At 35.0% G+C, this 17,404-nt stretch overlaps 1 protein-coding gene across 12 annotated transcripts in view; it reads right to left on the bottom strand.

The window, feature by feature from the left end:
* Nucleotides 1–17,404, bottom strand: part of NAALADL2 (N-acetylated alpha-linked acidic dipeptidase like 2) — a 1,365,504-nt gene that overhangs the window by 62,082 nt on the left and 1,286,018 nt on the right. The gene's annotated exons all lie outside the window — the stretch shown is intronic.

The raw sequence follows: 17,404 nt of genomic DNA, 5'->3' as shown, positions 1-17,404 counted from the left end.
TGATTGCAGCAAGGTCAGCATTTCTCTACAGAAGATTACTTCAAGTTAAGGTAAGGAAATAAAGATGGACCTGGTAAATCCCAGCTGGCAATCCTGAGAGCACTGCATTGAGATAAACAGGTGTGAGAGTTAAAAAAAAAAAAAAATCACTTATATGACCTTTGCTTGGAGAAGGCTTGCACAAAAGGGAAAGGTCCCAAAGTAACTCTTTTTCCAAGTGATTTCACTAGCTCCCAAAACACCTGGTCTTTGTGAAATTTCAGATTCTCAGATATGCTGAATTTCTCTAGGACCCAGGAATCACAATTTTAACATGCTACTCAGATTATTCCATATGTTGTTTTTAAAATTTTTACTGCTGCATCTGTGGCATATGTAAGTTCCCAGACCAGGGGTCAAATCAGAGCTGCAGCTGCAGCCTACATTTACAGCCACAGCAAAACCAGATCTGAACCACATCTACAACTTATGCCATAGCTTATGCCTATGCTGGATCACCAACCCACTGAGTGAGGTCAAGTACTGAACCCACATTCTCATAGAGACAACATTGTGTCCTTAATCTGTTGAGCCACAACAGGAATTCCAAAATATTCCATACACATTATAGTTTAAGAAGCACTGTGGAAAGGTGATATCCTAAAAACAATGAAAACTGGACTAGAACTATAGCTAAAGTATAAAATGTCTATCATAGAATTACAAGACTTCAATATAGTGACCTTTATTTTCTCTTGCCTTCATTTGATGAGGATGATTTTGTATGTCAATTTCTTTACAGCCAACAATGAGAAGAAGAGATGGCAAAGTAGAAGAACTTGAAGACACTTCCTTTCATCAAAATATCAAAATCACAACTAACTGCTGAACAGTCATCACAAAAAAGACTGGAACCTAGGGCAAAATATATCATACACCCAAAGGCAAGAAGCCATAATAATATGATAGGAAGAGCACTTTCAGGATATAATCAAATCCCATACCCACTTAGTATGTGACTCACAAACTGCAAAATAATTTATTGCTAAAATTCTCCCATATGAATGATAGTTCTGAGCCTCATAGCAGATTCCTCAAATTGGGGGTCTGGCATCAGGAGGAGACGCACCCAGATCATTTGGCTTTTAAGGCCAGTGAGGCTTGAGTGCAGGAGCTCCACAAGACTGGGGGAAACAGAGTCCACTCTTGGAGGGGGCACACAAGATTTCATATGCACTGGGACCCACGGCAAAGCAGTGACTCCATAGGAACCTGGCTAGAACTACTTGCAAGTTTGGAGGGTCTCCTGGGGAAATGGAGGTTAACTATGGCTCACCTTGGGGACAAGGAAACCTGTGCCAGAAGTCCCAATGAATATTCATTGGCATGAGTTCTACCATAGGTTGCCATTTTGGCAACAAGACCTGCCAACAGCCTACAGACTCCAGTACGGGATGCCTCAGGCCAAACAACCAACAGGGTGGGAACACAGCCCTGCTCATCAGCAAATAAGCTGCCTAAAATCATCCTGAGCTCACAGCCACCTCTAAACATACCCCTGGACATGGTTCTGCCCAAGAGAGGGATGAGAACCAGCCCCCTCTACCAGAGAGCAGGCACCAGTCCCTCACATCAGAAAGCCTGCACAAGACCCTGGACCAAACTTACCCACCAGGGGGCAGACATCAGAAACAAGGAACTATGATCCTGCAGCCTATGGAAAGGATACAACCACACAGAGAGTTAGACAAAATGAGATAGCAGAGCAATATGTTCTAGATGAAGTAACAAGATAAAATTCAAGAAGAACAACTAAGTGAAGTGGAGATAGGCAATCTACCTGAAAAATAATTTAGAGTAATGATAGTAAACTTGGTCTAAGATCTCAGAAAAAGAATGGAGGCACAGATAATAAAAATAATAGCAGGGCACAATAATATCCCACTTATAGCAATGGACACATCAAAAAAATCAATAGAGAATCACAGGACTTCATGACACATTTGACCAGATGAACTTAATATTTACTGAACATCCTATCCCAAAGCAGCAGAATATACATTCCTCTCAAGTGCACATGGAACATTCTCCAGGTCAGATCATTTAGCAAAATTGAAATCATATCAAAACATCTTTTCTGACCACAACACTATAAGATTAGAAATCAACTTCATAAAAAAAAATACTGTAGAAAACACAAACATGTGGAGGTTAAACAATATGTTACTAAACAACCAATGGAAACACTGAAGACATCAAAGAAGAAATAATAAAAACAAATTAGCAACAAATGACAATGAAACCATGATGATCTAAAACCTATGGAATGCAGCAAAAGCAAGTGTAAGAGGGAAGTTTATGGCAATACAATCCTATTTCAGGAAACAAGAAAAATCTCAAATCAACCTAACTTTATATTTAAAGCAACTGGAGAAAGTAAAAACAAAACCCAGGGAGTTCCTTTGGGGCTGTAGGTTAAAGATCCAGCATTTTCTCTGTAGTGGCTCAGGTTACTACTGAGGCACAGGTTTGATCCCTGGCCTGGTTCAGTGGGTTAAGGAACTGGCCTTGCCACAGCTGTGGTGTGGGTAGCAGCTGGAGTTTGGATTGGATCCCTGTCCCAGGAACTTATGAATTCCATAGATGTAGCAAAAAAAGAACAAACAAAGATTAAATTTAATAGAGGAATGGAAATCATAAAGATCAAAGCAGAAATAAATAGAGACAAAGAAAATAGAAAAGATCAATGAAACTAAAGCTGGTCTTTGAAATGATAAAATTGATAAACTTTTAGCTAGACTCATCAAGAAAAAAAGGGAAAGGACTAAAATCAATAAAATTATAAATGAAAAAGGTAAACTTACAACTGGCATCACAGAAATACAAGGGACCAGAAAAGACTAATACAAGCAATTGTATGCTAATAAAATGTACAACTTAGAAAAACTGGACAAATTATGAGGTATAATCTTTTAAGACTGACCTAGGAAGAAATGGAAAAATATGAAAAGACCAATTTCAAGTACTGAAACTGAAACTGTGATTTAAAAGTTCTAACAAAAAATTCCAGAACAAGATAACTTCACAGGTCAATTCTATCAAACATTTAGTGTAGAGATAACACTTATATTTCTGAAACTCTTCCAAAAAATTTCAGAGGAAGTAATACTTCCAAATTAATTCTGTGAGTCAACAATCACCCTAATACTAAAATGAGACAGATACAACAAAAAAAGAAAGTTGCAGGGCAGTATCACTGATGAACATAGATGCAAATACCCTCAGCAAAATACTATCAAACTGAATCTAAAAATATATTAAAAGGATCATATACCATGATCGAGTGGGGTATACCTCAGGGATACAAAGATTTTTCAAATTCCACAAATCAATCAATGTGACACACCACATTAACAAATTGAAGAATAAAAAATGTATGATCCTCTCAATAGATGTAGGAAAAGCATTTACAAAAATTCAATATCCATTTATGTTAAAAACTCTCCAGAAAGTGGGCATAGATGGTACCCACCTCAACATAATAAAGCCTATATATGAAAATCCCACAATTAACATCATACTCAACATTGAAAATCTGAAAGTATTTCCTCTAAGATCAGAAACAAGACAAGGATTTCCACTGTCACCACTTTCACTCAACACTGTTTTGCAAGACTTAGTCACAGCAATCAGAAAAGGATCCAAACTGGAAAAGAAGAATTAAAATTGTCACTTTTTGTAGATATGATACTATACCTAGAAAATCCTAAAGATGCTATCAGAAGACTACTAGAGCTCAACAGTGAATTTAGTAAAGTTTCAGGATATAAAATTAATGCAGAAAACTTAAATTTCTATACATTAACAACAAAAGATCAGAAAGGGAAATTAAGGAAAACAACCCCATTTATCATCACATCAAAAAGAATAAAATACCTAGAAATAAACTTACCTAAAGGGGAAAAATATCTGTACTCTGAAAGCTATAAGCAGATGCAAGAAATTGAAGATGATACAAACAGAAAGATATATGGCATTCTTGGATTAGAAGCATCAAATGACCATACTACTCAAGCATTCTACAGATTAAATGCAATTCTTATCAAATTACCAATGATTTTTTTCCTAGAACTAGGCAAAAAGTTAGAATTTTTATGGAAATGCGAAGGCCCCAAATAACCAACACAATCTTGAAAAAGAAGAATAGACCCAAAGGAATCAGGCTTCCTGACTTAAGACTCTATTGCAAAGCTACAGTACCCAAATACTATGGTACTGGCACAAAAATAGACCTATAGATCAATGGAACAAAATAGGAATCCCAGAAATCAATCCACATACCTATGGTCAATTAATCTATGACAAAAGAGGCAAGAATATACAATGGAGAGAAGACAGTCTTTTCAGTGAGTGGTGCTGTGAAAACTGGACAGCTATATGAAAAAGAATGAAATTAGGACACTCTCTAATACCATACCAAAAAATGAACTCAAAATGGATTAAAGACCTAAATATACGATCTGATACTACAAAATTCTTAGAGGAAAACATAGGCAGAACATTCTCCTTCATAAATCATAGCAATATCTTCCCAGATCCATCTCCTAGAGTAATGAACATAAAAGCAAAAATGAAAAAATGGGAAATAAACTGAAAACTTTTGCACAGCAAAGAAAACCATAAACAAAATGAAAAGACAGCCCACAGAATGGGAGAAAAAATTAGTTGATGCAACCAAGGGATTACTCTCCAACATATATACTCATGCATATCAATATCAAACAACCCAATCAAAAATGGGCAGAAGAACTAAATAGACATTTCTCCAAAGAATATATACAGATGGAAAAATACACATAGAAAGATGCTCAACATTGCTAATTATTAGAGAAATGCAAATCAAAATTACAATGAGGTGTTAAGTCACACCAGTCAGAACAACCATCATCAAAATTCACAAACAATAAATGCTAGAGAGGATGTGGAGAAAAGTGTTGGAACCCTCTTACACTGTTGTTGGGAATGGAAATAAGTACAACCACTATGGAAAATAATATGGATAGTCCTCAGAAAACTAAATGTAGAACTACTATATGATCCAGCAATCCTGTTCCTGGGTATGTATTGACAGAAAACCATCGTTCAAAAAGATACATACACCACATTGTTTACTGCAGCACTATTTACAATAGCCAAGAAATGGAATCAACCTAAATGTCCATCAACAGAGAAATGGATAAAGAAGATGTGGTACATATACCCAATGGAATATTATTCAACCATAAAAAATGTACTAATGCCATTTGCAGCAACATGGATGGACCTAGAGATTATTGTAATAAGCGAAGTAAGTCAAAGAAAGACAAATATCATGTGATATCACTTATATGTGGAATTTAAAAAAATTATACAAATTAACTTATTTATAAAACAGAAACAGACTCACAGACATAGAAAATAAATTTATGGTTACCAAAGGGGAAACATGTGGATGGAGGGATAAATTAGGAGTTTGGGAATAACATATACACATTACTATTTATAAAACAGATAACCAATAAGGACTTACTGTATAGCATAAGGAACTATACTCAATATTCTGCAATAACCTACATGGGAAGAGAATCTGAACAAGAATGGGTATATGTATATGTATAAGTGAATCATTTTGATGTACATATGAAACTAACACAGCATTATAACTAATTTAAATTAAAAATTAAATTTACAAAAATAATTAATAAATCAGGAAATTCTCTTTGTGGTTCAGCAGGTTAGTGATGTGGGTTCAATCCCTGGCCTCATTCAGTAGGTTAAGATTCTGGTAGGTTAAGGATCTGGCACTGCCATGAGCGGTGGTGTAGGTCACATTCACAGTTAAGATACTCTGTTGCTATCACTGTTGTGTAGGCCAGCAGCTGCAGCTCCAACTCAACCCCTAGCCCAGGAACTTCCATATGCTGCAAGTACAGCCCAAAAACCAAAAAAAAAAAAATTACAATTAAATAAAATTCTCTAGTGCCCAGCATAGTTCTGACACAATAATTATTCACTGAATAAGTGGATTCAATAAAGTGTTTTTGGGAAAAATATCCAGTAACAAATGAAAACTATGCAAAGAAATGTGGTTTTTATGAGAGCTGTAAAGGAAGAGACTTCTTTGTAGGTCTCTGACCACTGAAATTAACAATATGAATACAATCAATTGTAGGAGTATACAGGGTTTTCGCATTTTGAGGTATCAAAGTATGTTCCACATTCATTAGCAATCTTGTTTGATTTCACAATAAAACTCGAAGGTGCAAGAGGAGGTGGTTTTTTCTCACTTAAAACATCTAGCCTCTTTAGTAATAGTAATAGCGGTAATAATAATGTCATTTTATGAAAATACGGTTTATCTTACATTAGAATGTTTCACCAAAGTTAATTTATGGGGAACTTAGAGAAAATATCTTTGCATCAGGAAGATAGATAAGGCACATTTGGATTACACTGGAATTGAAAGACTGAACAACAGAAAAAACAAGTTCGACATCCTTAAGAGTCTTCCATTTAAGAAAGAAAAATCTCTTCTGATCTAACATACTCTACAGAATTGAAGACATTACTACTGAATCAAGTGAGACAAATTGTACCATTCTACTTTATTTAGCTTTAAATGAATTTATTTCTCATGGTGGTGCAGGTGGAGAAAATTGACAGCTTTAGGAACTGGCTGGTTCCAAAAAGGACCCTAATAGTGGAAAGCTGCTACCAAAGCATACCCTATGCATTACTTCAAGGACATGAGGTTATAAATTGAAAAGTAGCTTTACTTCCAATGTTCACTCAATCATTTTGATATATAGCTGATGTTCCAAAGATTCCTAATAGCCATTTCTATGACCCCAAATGATTGTTCCCTTGGGTTCCTTAGGATAATGATGAGAATGTCAGCTCTGTGAGGAAAGAGATTTTTGTCTGTTTCATTCATTGCCACTTCCAAAACTGTGACTGGAAATTACTGAATGAGTGAATGTATGAATTATGTACTGTGATTGTAGCATTAGCATCTACCATATTTTTAGCTTTGTCTACCTTGTCTTTCTCTTTTCCTTGACTGAGAAGAATCCCACAAGATCACCTGATAAGTTTTATCTCTATTTATATCTCCAGATCTTGATATGTGGTTATCATTTACTAAAAATCTTGCTGGGTAAATGTCGAATTATTAGATAACATATTATTGAGATACACTAATATATTAAATTAGGTCTACAAAATTACTCGGGGAGTTATTTAGTGCATAATGAGCATCTGCAAATGTTATTTCTTTTACTTTCTTGCTAAAAATCAATAATACATTCCATAGGTAAGCGATATCATTTGATATTTGCCTTTGTCTGGCTTTCTTCACTGAGTATGATAATTAAATAAACTTATATACAAGACAGAAATTGACCCACAAACACAGAAGACAAATTTATGGTTTCCAAAGAGGGAAAGTGAGGAAGGGATAAATTGGGAGTTTGGGATTAACAGACACACACTACTATACATAAAATAGATAACTAACAAGGACCTACTGCATAGCACAAGGATCTATATTTAATATTCAAACAGAATACTCACTTTGCTTTAAACCTGAAATTAACACAAAAACCTATAAGTCAACCTTACTTTAATAATATGTTTTTAAAAATTCAAAAAATCAATAACAGTTACAACCAAGAGAAAACAAATTTAAAAAGAAGAAGCTATGTTATGGTAAAACTATGTTTTAGGTTAAACTAAACTAAGCTAAATTAAAATACAGCCTACCAATAACCTCCCAAAATGAAGAATACATAACCCCCCAAATTAAGAATATATAAAACTTCATTTAAGGCACAGTGAGTGTCAGATAAGAAAGAAATAATTGAGGCTCTTAATAGTTCAGATTTGATAAGTAGTAAGTCAAATTGACAAAAGAAAATGAAATGGGAGCTAGAAATTTCTCAGGGTAAATATAAACATCTTGAAGTTATATGTAGTATATGGAGTCTAAAGACCAAGGACTTGGTATCAAAAAACCTAAATATCTGATTTACTTAGTTACTATCAATGTAGACTTAAACAGATTACTTAATCCTGGTCATTTTACTTTCTGAGCATTTAAATCACTATATAAATACAAGTTACTGTTATCAGAGTAAACAAACTAAACACAAATTACTACCAACTCATTTGTATAAGGCATGCAAAAAATGCTGTAACAGCTTTAGTAATGATTTTATTCTTAGAGACATTGTTATCACTTCCCCCAACACCCACACCCTCTCCCTGAAACTGTATCATACTTCTCCCCATATACACTTAAATAAGGATTCTTTATTTTATAGTGTCTATGAATCTGGAACCAATTTTTCTTTCTATAGCTGGCATTTCAAGCCTCTAAAAAATAAAGGGATAATATAAAGGGTAAAGTAATTAAACAACCAACCTTTAAAAATAGTCCTTTTACATCTTCCCTCCTGATGAAAAGCCAACCATTAATGTTTTTATAGCATGGCGGAATATACTGATTTGTGATAAATACTAAATATCAACCTTACTATAATATGAAATAATTCAGACTGCCTATTGAAATTATGTTTATAATATCCAAGAGACAACTGAAAGGTACATCTAAATTTCAAATGAAAACAGTGCATTTTATTCTCCCTCTCAAAGTAAATTTCAAATATATTTTCAGTAAGTACATATTGAGTTCTGTTCTGTGTGTTGTTCTATAAGTACTGGTTTTGTAAAATATATAAGATTAAATATATAGTCTTAATAAATTCCCAACCTACTTAGAAGTAACCCCAAAACAGGGAGTAAGTAAGTATCAAAGGACAGAAAATGCTCCTGAGGACGATGGAAGAGACCACTGTGTATACCATTATTTTAAATAGATTCCAGGGAAGAAGTGAAACTTGAGAGACAGATCATGGAATTGCCCCCAAATCAAGGGCATCTCAAATGGAATTTTAAAGGTCCTGGGACTTTATCTACATTCAAGCAGTTGATATAGAATGTTCCATATGTAAACAACAAAACTGATCAGTTTCCCCTTCCTTTCCCTCAGTCCTCACCATCTAGAGGATCAGTCCACCTCTAACTTAAACCCTTCCATTTTTTTGGCTTGCTATAAAAAGGACAACACTGAATATTATAAGAAATTTTAAGTGAAGAGGAAGGAGGGAAGATGGTAGGGAGGAAGAGGGAAGGAAGGAGGAACTACTTGTCAATAGATATCAAGATGGATATTGAGATATGGGCAAGCCAATTCAGGAGAGTTTCTAAAACGCATTGGAGGAAACACATCCCTACTAGTCAGGGAATCTTCTGTCTTCTAGCCGAACACCACCTTGCAGAATTCTCCCCAGTTCAGGAGGGAGGGTAGTATAGTGAGGAGGGCAGGGGCCTTGGAATTTGATGGACTTATATTCAAGCCCTAAATCTACCACTTAAACATATACACCCACGTACAACACAAACCTCCTCTGAGGCCATTTCTGAATCTCTAAATTGTTCTAAATACTCAGCTCAGTACATGGAGTCAGACTAAGGTTAAATATCACAGTAAGAGGCACGAGGCACATTAGCTGGGAATTGGAGGAGGGAACCCCTAAGGTAGCAAGGTGCTTGATGCATGATCCTAAAACACCTTCCAACAGTAGATCAGAAGCTCAAATCCATAAGGCATCTACGGCTCCTGTGTAAGATCAGGAACTGCAGTGCTAATCACAGCCCTTGAATCTACAGGTTCTAACCTGACAAGATCTGGGACCTGTACAAACTGCCTTACCCTGAGGCACTTCATATCTTGATGAGTTTTAGCTTGGTATAAATGCGTGTGTATTACATCGGATCTACAATCTCCTGAACAAATGTATAACTGTCTTATATTATGGCCTACATACTGTGGCCTCTCTTCAAATGTTCATACTCCAAAAAGCTTTAAATTTTCGTTTATTTCTATCCTTTGGTTCTGTTTGGGGGCCATATTTTTAAAATACCCACTCAGTTTCATTTTAAATTAAGAGTAAAATGTACTGCTCATACTCTAAAGCTACATTTTTATATCAAAAAATCATAGCCTTTCACTACAGAATCTCTTCTTCTATGGATGAGCTGATCACAGTTTTAAAGGTGCTAACAATTGCACAATCACAGCTTAGACTTCACTGATTTATAGTGACAAGAAAAAGTATGATTTATGTTCCACATAACACAGTGGTTAAAAGCAGAATAGATTATTTTTTTGGGAGGGGGAATGTGTTACTTAATGTCATCTTCAGAATATCCTGTGGCATTGCTAAAGAGAAGAAAAAAATTGCCGATATGATTTCAACCAAGGGAAACAACAGTCTTCTATTATCCTATATTTTCTATTCTTCATGATGCCTTCTTTAGTATGAATTACCATGAGTCACCTCAACTGGTTATTTAAAGAAATTAAACAAACAAAAATGCAGGTAGAGAAAAAAGTATGGGAGCTAGTACACTCCTGATACACAAATAATCTAATACTGGTTTTAAAATACATAAATAAATGGATATTATTTTAAAAAGGCAATATGCCAGAAGACCAGATAATTATGTCTAAACTGAATCCAATAGAAATCCTTTTTGCAAAGCTCCCAAAGTGGCATGTTTAGAAGAAACGGGTTGGCTACTTAAAAATAAAATAGGCAATGCATTCTAAAGATTATCTTGCATTGTAAAGATTATCCAATGATGCAGGTAGTCAAAGAAGATGGAAATGTAGCACAACTTTCAATACATTGCATAGAATGTATTCTCCCAGCAACGTCTGTCTGCCTGCTGCAGACATTGAACCAGGGGCCATTTTCATGGATCACAGATGCTGCCACTGTATTCTGTTTGCAACTACATGATCTGGTTATTGGCTGCTTTGGAAGAGTGAGCAAAAGCTTTCTTGAATGAATGAACATGTGGTTTATTTTTTTAATCTCTCTCCTCCTGAAGCAGAAAGCTGGAGTTTTATATTTAATAACTCATGTGAGTTTAATTATATTTTCGATAAACTAAGAAAATGAAAAAGAAAAAAGCTTTAATACAATTAATCAACACAAGGGCAAGGGTATTTTACGCTATATTACAAGCCAAGATTAAAAGTATCTTGAAAAAAGGAAAGTTTCTAAGTGTTGCCAAAGAAACAATACTCACAGCACAGTAGACTCTAGTACTATCTTGCCATAGGCACAGCATTTTAGCCCCCAAAATTCACAATACAATAGAACATTACTGTGATGAGAAACTAGGAAAAATGAGGAGGAGGCATTAAAATATTTCAGTTAATGTAGTGATATGTGAAATGTGGACACTGAAGAGAAAACTTTAAACAGATTTGGATGAACTACTCAGAGCAGGGAAGAAAGCCATGATTCTAAAGGAAAGCTGTGTGAATAGCAGCAAATTGTGAGACAGGAGTAAATAAGAGCAAAGAAACTAATTCCGAGGAACACGAAGGGGCAACACACTTAGGATGATAATTAAGGAATATTATGCAATGAAATATGAGTTCAAAGAGAAATGGGGAGAAAGAAAAACTAGTTTCAAGGAGATAAATGCTGACATTATAGAGCTGATCAGATTTGTCGCAGACCCAGCTGTCTCAAATCCTTTTTTGAATTAGGTGTAAAATATCAATAAATGAAATATGATCTTTACTATGGTCATGTAGTCAGAATCCATTCAAAAATGTAATGAGCATTGAAACTAAACATATTTTTAGGAATTGTACTTAAGGAATGGCCAGTATCTGATCAAATTGCCATATTAATTTGGCCAAGTGTGGCAAAACACTTCTCAGAGACGCTTTTAAGTCCTTGTCAAACAAAAAGGTCAGTTGCAGAAATGCCAGCTCAGATCACTAGAAATCTAGCATGATTCAGAACTTGCATGGGAATAAAATTTTTCCTTGGAGTCATTTGGATTTTAGATGGGCTGCTGGAGTTTTTTTGTAGAGAGCACAGGATCAAGTACCCAGGGTACCTATCCTTTCCTATCTATAGGCCAGTCCAGAGTTGGAACTGGTGATTATTAAAACCAAGACTGGAGATAAATGGGCTGAGGACTAGACTAATGCAATTTATAAAGTTCATGCTTAATTTCACCAATTTGGAAATTCATCTTGCATTACTTAGAAAGAAAACAAAGACCTTAGGTGGGTCCCAATCATTTGTGATTATAGAAAAGAATCAAAGTGACACCTGAAAATCTGTAACTACAAATCTAACAGAGTGCTTGCCTCAGTGGCATCACCCGAAATACTATCCTTCCTTCCAAAATTGTTTGACGCTAATGAATTACCAAAGCTATTTTTTTTTTTTAAAGGTCAGATCAAATCAGCAGTGTCAGTTTTTCAAAGAACAGGAGGAAAAGCTGCCAACAAGCATTGTACATTTAGTGAGACAATCAGGAGGTGGCAATAAGCCACACATTTCGAAATTAGGTTCCTGCTGAGTTTGGCTTGCCCTAAATAAACGTGTACATAACCAGATCAAATGAAAATAACTTTTATTTTATTTGGTCATTTGTAGTTTTTACAATCATGCTAAATAATTAACACCCAGAATTCTGGCAAAGAAAAATAACAGACATTAACCAAAAAGCATCAGAATTATATAGTTTTTAATTATTTTGAGGTAACTGCTTTACGTGTTAAAAAGTGGATAAAGTGAGAAACAGCAAACTTAGCAAGGTCATTAAGTGCTCACTCCTAATTGGCTTTGAACCTACAAGATTCAAAGTTGTGGTGATGCTTTATTCTTGACACCTCCCTTTGCCCCTGGAAACTAGTATCATCGCCTTGTATGTGCATTTTTTTTGACATACTTTTATTTGTCAAAAGTACCTCAGAAGCATCTCTGTTATCTTATCAGTCACTATTTACACTATACCCCCATGCACCATGTATAAATATTCATTCTCTAACTATTATATGCTTGGCACTGACCAAATATTAAGAGCCAAGGTCACTCAGTCAAAATGAGCTTTCAGGAACCATCCAATAAATCAGCTCAAACAAATTATTCACTGGTAAATTATCCTTCTTTCTGGTGGTTGGGAGAACCGTAGAGAATGGTCTGCTGCTACCGTAAACTAGTGTAATAAATAAACAAGATGGCCGGTTGTCAAGGAGTAAAAATTACACCATTGAAAATGCAATTGGGTTTCAGAGACCTTCATTCTTATACCCTTTGCAGTAAGGAGAAACAGTATTTTATAGTTCATCCTTGAAGGTCATTTTTTTAAAACTGTAATTGAGAACTTAAGACTAATAATCACTAACTGTCATAACAAAATAAGAAAGTACATCAACAATTAAAACGTATTAAGCAGCAAATTATGTTTTATTTAAGATGGTACAGGAACTCTGGTTAGCTAATGAAATCATCTAGCGTTGTAGCTAAACTTGAAACTGAAATGTTTATTTAGTTTTTGATAAGTGGTCTCCATTATTCACATATTAGCACATTATTCTATTTTAAAAGTAAGATTATAACCAAAGTAGTCAAAATAGAACAGGTATAGCAAATTTCCTACAATTTAGTACATATCTGAATAACATTTTGCTATGATAGAGATAATTCAAATAATTTTGAATCATAACTAAAATATAAAACTGTATAGATAAAAGTGACAACTCATTTCCCCTTGATCAGAAAGTTATACCCAGGTACTGGTAACAGAATATTTTTTTGCCTATTTTTTGCTATATTTTGTTTTTCTTTGCTTTTTATTTTTTTGTATGTGTACATATCAAGTCTAGCCATATCTTTCCAAGTGAAAGTGACAGGGAGACCCAAAGAGTTTCACATCAAAAGAAACAACTCAAAAATAACCAACAACCAAAAAAAAAAAACAACACAAAAATAACCAACGACCAAAGAAGAAGTGGACTGATATAACAGCAAAAAGCCAGAGTGCTCCTGGCTTATCCAACTAAGATCCTGGGATTTTAGGGAGAGGTTCATCTAGACTTTGTTAGGCTGGTCTGCAGTGGAAATCATTATAGAATGACTGCAGTTTTGTTTTCCCTGTACTGACATGTTTTTAGATATAACTGTTAAAGAAAAGGTTATGAACCTGTGCTTATCTCAGAATATTTTCTCCACCTTCTTGCCTTAACTGAAACCTGGCTCTCGCTTAATGGTGTTGCTTCCACTGCAGCACTGAAACCCTCTCAGGCAGTAGTTCCTTTTTCTCCCATGCCCTTGGTACCACTAGCATAGAAGAATATCTGCATTCTTTATATGAACACATTTTCAATAATCCTATCCACTTGTCTTCTCAGCTCATTCTTCTCAGTTCTTTGATCTCACCAAGAGCCTCTCTCCTTTGTGCCAAAACGCATCCCCTTCGTAACTTCACTCTATTCCATACCCCAGTTTAGATACATTGGTCCAGCACTACAAGGCTCCTTTGCAGACACTCTCAATCTTTCTTTCTTTACCTTGTCTACCTTGTTGTCTCTCTCCCAGAAAAGTCCTAGCCGTGATTAAATCCAACTCTGCCTATTGTATGCCTGACTCCCCATCTGAAGGCTGGACAAAATAAAGTTATGTAGAAATATCTCACTTAAAATATAATTCTTGCAGTTACCATTTTGGCACAGTGGAAATGAATCTGACTAGTAACCTTGAGGATGTATGTTAGATCCCTGGTCTAGCTCAGTGGATTGGGGATCCAGTATTGCTATGGCCTGTGGCATAGGTCACAGATGCGGCTCAGATCCCACATTGCTGTGATTGTGGCATAAGCCAGCAGCTATAGCTCTGATTTGACACCTAGCCTGGGAACTTCCATATGCCTCGGGTGTGGCCCAACTATTTCTTCTTTTTTTACAATCCACAGAGACTTGCTGAGAGTTCCTAGCACCACATTTACCATGTGCCATATCCTCTGCCTTCCTTCACATTTTTGTGGATGGATGACTGTGTGCATAACTAAGGCAAGAGTCTCCATTGCATGCAGCCCAGATTCAAGGAAAGCATTCTAGCAATTCTCCTTTCACTCTCCTTCATCACATCTTTACTCTCCATCAGAGCATTCTCACCAAAATAAAAGCATGCTAACCCTTCTCAACTCCATGCTTTCCATCTGCCATCACCTGTCCCCAATGTATCATTTCTCATTCTCTTTTGAATGCCTCTAAACAGGCTATTTATAATACCAGTCTACTAATCTTTTTTTTTTTTTTTTTTTTTTTTTTTTTTTAGAACACCAGGGACCATTATATTGTTAAGTCTAGCAGTTAGTTCTCATTATTCTTAAACTGGGGCTGTATTTGGTGGAGTAGATAATTCCCTCCTCTTTGAAAACTTTTATCCCTTGGTTTCAGAATGAAACAATACCCTGGTTTGTCTCTTACCCTTTGTCTACTCCTTCTCAGTCTCTTCTGATTCCCTTAAACGTTTCCTGTCCTCTATCAGTCCTCAATCCCTTAGAAATCTAATCTGAGACAACTCCCAAACATATATTCCCAGAGCAAATTGCTCCTCTGGACTCTGGATACAACCACAGTCAATTTTATTTTTATTTAATTTTATTTAATTTTAATTTATTTCATTTTATTTGATTTCATTTTATTTTCATTGCTTTTTAGGGCCCCAGGTGTGGCATATGTAAGTTCTCAGGCTAGGGGTTGAATCAGAGCTGCAGCTGCTGGCCTACACCACAGCCACAACAATGTAGAAATGAGCCGAGTTTGCAACCCATACTACTCACAGCAATGCTGAATCTTTAACCCACTGAGTAAGCCCAGGGATCGATCCTGTATCCTGATGGATAGTAGTTGGCTTAATTACCACTGAGCCACAATGGGAACTCCCAATTCTGCTTTTTAATGCTGATTTTGAGAATCCAAATTCATTCCAAGGTAATAGAAAACAATTTGAGCATAAAGCTAATTTAAAAATTGGTTTGACTTACAGAAGTTTGGTTCAACCATATATGTATGTTTCTATGGGGTAGAGATTTTAATTTTGTTTTATTTATTTTTTTAGTGGCTGTGTTTTATATTTTCTTTCTTTTTTGTGTCATAGAGCTATACCAGGTATACAGTGGATGCTCAAGAAATATTTATTAAATGAATGAATAAATGGGTTCAGGAGATCTTATAAAGTCTATGGGGGATATACTCAAACTTTTATGTACATGTGTAATTTTCTGAGGAGATCACACTTTTCTTTAGATTTTCAAAGAGATTCCTAGCTACCCAGAAAAAGTAAAGTAATAATATAATTCTAACAATAACCCATTAGGATTTTTTCTCACTTTTAGAAGTAGCCAAGTTGAAATGCTCATATAGAAATTATAATGCTAAAATACTGTTTATTTATGGATTTTTAAAAGAAACCCAATTGTTTAAAATTAATAGATTTTAGAATTTAAAAGACAGTATTGCTATTGCTTTTGGTTTTGCTGGCTTTAATTTTAAAAATATCTCAATATCTTTATTGCAAAGGTACTAAACATTCATCATAGATTTGGAATCAGAAAAACAACTTGTAAATCATTTATAATTCTATTGTACAATGTTACCATTTTACAGTATACCCTTTGAGGCTCCTTTCTGTGCATGAGACTTACTCTTTATAAATGGAAAAATCTTTATGTAATATAAATAATAGTCCTCCGTTAGTTCTTTGAAAATTTTGAATATAAGATGCAGTGCCAACTGAATTTTTTAAAGTATGAAGATGAGAACTAAAGAAAAAGCAAAATCGTCTATGCAATAAATAAAACAGATGCTTAAAAGAAATCCTTACCAAAAATATTCACAGAAGTTTTTAACCCTTTTTCTATGCCTACTTTGCTCATTTTATAAAATATCATATACTTGGCTACTCTGTTTCTAAGAAATATTCTAGAAATAGAATATTAAAGTGGAGGACAGAATTACTGCTACATGTAGTCACACTGATACCAGTATAATAGAAGCTTGACAAAAGTAGAAAAAATAGAGACTAGCTTATATATAATAAAAATAGATCGATATGAGGCCATTTAGTCTAGAGCAAATAATCCTACAGTGCTCATTATACCGAAGGTCATGGTTTTATATCCACTATAATAGAAATTATGAGAAGCATTGAGGGGGAGAAAATATTGTATTGTAGTCTATAGATTAAGAAGCAATCCAGGTAGTCAAAACTTAAAAACGAAAGTATTAAACTTTTAGATGCTGGAACTATTTGGCTCTTTAGGGTAAAGAATGAATGATTAACCACCACAGTGGAAAAAAATGACTTTTATATTGAGAAGAACACATCACCCAATAATCTGACAGTGAGATGTATGGATCAAAGAGAAGGAGGGTGCATTCTTTAATTACAATGCTGCCCCTTGTATTTGGTGACTGAAGACAAATTAGCAGTTTAATTGAAAG

The sequence above is a fragment of the Sus scrofa genome, chromosome 13, assembly GCF_000003025.6.
Source record: "Sus scrofa isolate TJ Tabasco breed Duroc chromosome 13, Sscrofa11.1, whole genome shotgun sequence".
NCBI classification, from domain to species: domain Eukaryota; kingdom Metazoa; phylum Chordata; class Mammalia; order Artiodactyla; family Suidae; genus Sus; species Sus scrofa.
This window is presented reverse-complemented; position numbering and strand designations above follow the sequence as displayed.